The sequence below is a fragment of the Limulus polyphemus genome, unplaced genomic scaffold (genome assembly GCF_000517525.1).
Source record: "Limulus polyphemus unplaced genomic scaffold, Limulus_polyphemus-2.1.2 Scaffold1219, whole genome shotgun sequence".
NCBI lineage: Eukaryota > Metazoa > Arthropoda > Merostomata > Xiphosura > Limulidae > Limulus > Limulus polyphemus.
Genome location: NW_013666829.1, coordinates 261,711 through 266,690, shown reverse-complemented (window position 1 = coordinate 266,690; position 4,980 = coordinate 261,711). Strand labels below are relative to the sequence as shown.

Here is a 4,980-nt window from a genome sequence, read left to right as displayed (position 1 = left end):
AAGCTGACTTATTTGTAGTATTCTTCTTACACTGGCTCTTCATATGTCCTTGCTCTCCATAGTTCCAACAACCTTTCTTTCTACAAGAGCATTTACATCTTTGTAATTTGATATATTAAGCCTATCAGTTGAACTCTTATTATCAACAAGTCTTATCACCCCAGCTTAATATCGAATTCATCATATTTCTTAACTTCTATTAAATAATGTTGTAAGTTTTATATATGATGTTAAGATAGGCCTAGAACACCTAGAAAACTAAAAATTTGATGCCAAATATTTTTATTTAGTGCATTTGAAGGCAGATTATAAATACAATATAGTTGTGAAAATTGTATTTGTTTCTAACCAGTAGAGTACATTAGTCAGGATGTGAAGTATTCAGATCTGTGTTAGCTATTGTAATTACTGAGTTACTTTGTACAAGTAAGTATATTTTTATGTTAGTGTAGTGTAGTTAGAGTCATTTGTAAACATGGCCTAAAAGTTACCATAGAGTTCAAGCATGTAGAAAAGTTAAGGAAGAAATAAACTAATTTGCTGTAGTTTTCCTGGACTGAACATTGGATTATTTTCACCAAATGATTTAAAAGAACCCACCAATGAAAAAACAACATTATAACACTAGTGTCAGGAGTGGGATATTATTATGATAAAAACAAAATATAACTTTCAATAAACATGATCTGCTGATGATGACAACCATGAGGTCAAAGGGTGAAGTTTTGTGATGGTGAAATTATTAAAACAAGATCAGGAAGAAATCTACTGAAAAGTAAAAAAGAACTGAGGAGAAAGAAATATAAAAATAAAAGAAAACCAGAATTAACAAGAAAGAATATTTAAAGAAGGTCAAGAAGAAGAGATAGAAAATTAAAAGGCCAAGAGGGTTGACATAAAAAAATAAGAGAAAAACTACAAAATTTACAGAAAATTAAAAGAGGTCTAAGAGAAAAAAGGAGACAAAGATAAAAGAATATCAGAAGTAACAGACTGGAATTTAAGAGAGAATTTAAAAAAAAAGGTACAATATTTAAGAAAGAATTAAAATCAAAAATAAATTTGACTGAAAATAGTGGAGATGTACAGAGAGATTACAATAATAAGATGGAAAAGTATGGGAAAAGTTGTAATTACAAAATTGAAGTATAAAAAGACATCAATAAAGTAAAGAAAGACATCAATGAGGTACACAAGAGCATCACTAAAGTAGAAAAGAATACCAGTGAAAGAATAAAACATTTGGAAAATGAATTATTAAATGCAAAGATTAACTCGCCACACTTCTTTCTACATCAGCTCAGGAGTTCTAGCCTGGTACACCATCTGCTACAAAATAAGAAAACTTATACAGGATATAAACCTATCATCACTATTACTGTTCCACCAGTTACTGAAGGACCTTTCTTGACTACTCCAGCCATGACACTACAAAATCCAGTTCTAGAATTTACCTGGCTGGTCTGTTCAACATTGGCTAAAAGAAAAACCAATGGATTATGGTGGGAAGGTACCATGGGAGTTATACTAGACTCAGTTTGAAATCACTTTCAGAATGAAAAGGTGGAACAGTAAACAAAACACCCATCTTACTGCTCATCTAAAAGTATGACAGCATTAAGTAACCTTCGAGCTATGAACCGTAACACGCATCAGAATGTCACACCAGAAAGATCCAAAGCAAATTTCCAGAACAGCATACAGAGGAAGAGACCTTAGCTGAACTTGCATATGATTTGGAAAGGCTTGCCCAATTATCTTACCCAGCTACTCCTTATGAAATGTGGAATTCATTGGGGGTTGGGTGCCAGGGGTTTGTGGAGAATTGATGTAAAACGTGTAGAAAAGTCCATGAATGAAACAGCATGGGCAGTTACAGCAGTACTATGTTTGTTCATCAATGGAGAGCATTGTTGTTGTTGATGTGCTTGATCCTCTGTCACAGAGTAACAATGAGAATGGATACATCAGGGTTGTGATGGAATATTTTACCCAATGGTTAAAAACATATGCTGTTCCTAAAATCAGGAAGAAAAACTCTTGTATTGAAACTCATCAATAAATCTGTCACAAGACTTGGCATGCCCATGGAACTTCACACAGATCACGGACAGAAATTTGAATCAGGATTGTTTGTAGAAATGTAATAAACAAATCCTTTGAATTAAAAAATCAAGAGAACAGCTTATCATTTAGCTTCTGATAGCATGGTGGAGAAATACAACTGCACATTGTTAAATCAAGTAGCCTTGTATGTGGATTAATATCAGAAAATGTGGGTTCACAACAATCAAATATTACTGACAAGTTTTCAAACAGCAGTACATGATGCCAATGTCGACACACCATCACCACTGATGAGAGAACTGAAAATGCATAGAACAGTCACTAAGAAAAGTTTTACATATAATAAAGAGATGAAGGAACACCAGTGATAATGTATAACTTTACCCAAGAAACACCTAAATCTGCTAGAGATAAAATGAAAAGTCACAATGCTGTTAAGAGTTGATTCCACAAAGATGACATGGTATGGCTGTACAATTCCCACCACAAGAAAGGACAAATTCTAAAGTTAGGCAGACAAGAATGTCGATAGTCAGCACGGGCCCCGGGGCAAACATCCTCGCCAGGCCCCCTTTCTCTCTCTCTCTCTTTTTTAACATTTTCAAGAATTTATTAAAAAGAAGATCCTAAATTAGGACAGCAACGAGCTCATAAACCAGACAAAATCATATCAGCAGCCATTTTTACCTCACAGTATAAGCATAAGAACGTTAATAAAGTAACAACAAATATCTATTAAATCTATAAAGTAACATATGCATATTAATTATTACTCAAATTATTATTTCAGTCATTCTTAATATATCAAGCGTCTATATGCAAAGAAAAGCCAAAAACTATGGTTTTTATCATTAAATGAAGATATAGCCTAAAGATGCTTTGCGGGCTTTACGGCATAACCAGGTTTCAATCGCCCGGGACCCTGGGCAGTTGCCCCCTTTGCCCGCCCTGTCGGCGGGCCTGTAAGCAGGTGTTTGAATTAGCCATATGCTTTACTGAAAATAATTAATGGTGTGCTATAGAGAAACCAGAAGGACAGGCAATCCAAGCCAAATGTCATCCATCATGATGGCTACTGGAAGTATATTGGTAAGAGAATGGCCACATGGGTATCAATGTTTTATAATCCTGAGATGGGGTAGTGTTGTAAGCTATATTATTAATGTTATTTGTTTGTTAGCAAAAGGGCGTATGATGTTAAGATAAGCCAAGAACATCAAGAACTTCCTAAAAGATTTTACATCAAATTTTTCCAAATACATTCAAAGGCTGATTATAGATACAAGACAGTTGTGAAGATTGTTGAGTTGTTTCCACCCTATAACATAAATTAGCCAGGGTATGAAGTATGGAGCTAATATGCGTATTAACCAAGTTACTTTGTAGTTCTACAACTAAGCCTACTTTAAAGTGTATTTCAGTTAGTCATTTGTAAATATGGTCTAAAACTAAAAGAAAATGAAATTCAGTATTTTTTTACATTTTACGTGGGTTGAACATTGATTGAATCATTTCATAAGAACTCGCCAACGAAAAAAAAAACAAACAACGCTACAACAATAGTATTACTAGTTCTAAATTACCGCAGTGGTTTCAACACTATTCTTTTGACTTGGGTGCAATCATAATGTCGTTACCAATTAAATTACTTGTACTTGTGTTTTCACAGCACCTTTAAGACAATGACCACGAGGCTTAAAATTACGCCTAACTGAACACTAAATTAACGGTTGTGATTTGAAGAGCTCGGCTATACTAGTATACGTAAGCCTAATAGTAACACCGATGATTTAACTGATATATCATCATATATCCTCTGTTCATGAAGTTCATTTATTGTCACAGAATATTATTTCAATTACATAAAGGTGAAATAATCTTAAGTTAAATGTGCCTTAAGGAAATGTCAAACGAATTGAAATAATACACCTTAATAACACTTTGAGTATGACTACCAGTATGACACAGTACGAGCACTTCGACTTCTCTCAGTTTGAAACTTCAAGTTCAACTTGAACTGAAGTTTCAAAAGTATCAGAATGATGTTTTACATTATAATAGTGATACTAACAGTAAGAGTATGCTAAAAACATTAAAAAAATCATAAACACCTCACTTACTTGTAAGTTGTACCTTGTAGTAGAAGATTCCTTACTATTTAATTACAGAAAAACTACTAAATAAATCGGTAATCCAACATTAAAACCAAGTCGAAGCCTAACGATATTCTCCAAACTCAACGTTTCGCTGATCTATATATAGTATATAGCGCGTAAAGTTACTGATCAGCTCGCTGTGATGATTTTTACCGCTAAAAGATAGCGCTACCTTAACTACTCGTTTGTTATAATCAATGAGAAAAGTATTCAAAATGGCCGCAAATAACGTTTTAACGTCAGTACTTGTATACTTATTGTTACGACAGCGGAAGTCACGTGATGATGCTAGCGCGTGCGTGACTGAGTTTCTCGAATTATCGGGGAAGCTCGAGTGTGATCGAGACCCTCTTTGTTAGTACATAAGCCTGGCTTCTCGTCAGCAGGATTGAATGTGTGGAGAAGCGAACAGTAGTCATGGTGAGGTTCGGGTAATTAACGATTCTGTTTCGAGCTAGAGTGTGTTTTGCACTCCAGAGAGCAAAGATATCAAGGTTGTGAATTAATGTGATTTATAGCGTGTATTATAAAAATTGTTAGATTTAAAGTGATGAAAAATGTACTGACTGTGGAATTACTGTGTAATAAAAGTTATATCCAGAAAGAATAAACAGGTTTAATCAAGAAAGGACTTGTATTGCTGAAGTTCCTCAAAAACAATTTCTACCGGAAATTAACACACAAGCTGATACGTAACATTATTAATACTGTTGCGTCAGCAGTCACATGACTACAGTGACGCAACGTTTCTAGAATT

The 4,980-nt window shown here is 34.2% G+C and overlaps 1 protein-coding gene across 3 annotated transcripts in view; it reads right to left on the bottom strand.

Annotated features, from left to right (window-relative positions):
* The window catches only part of LOC106462665, a 34,940-nt gene extending 30,497 nt beyond the window's left edge, over positions 1-4,443 (bottom strand). For 2 of the 3 annotated variants that reach the window (XM_022389987.1, XM_013922609.2), the window contains exon 1: positions 4,188-4,443. The gene's annotated coding sequence lies outside the window, so the exon portion shown is untranslated. Of the gene's footprint in view, positions 1-3,650; positions 3,734-4,187 lie in introns of those variants that run through there. The other variant, XM_022389988.1, reaches the window with a different exon arrangement.
* Positions 4,444-4,980: the final 537 nt, after the last annotated feature.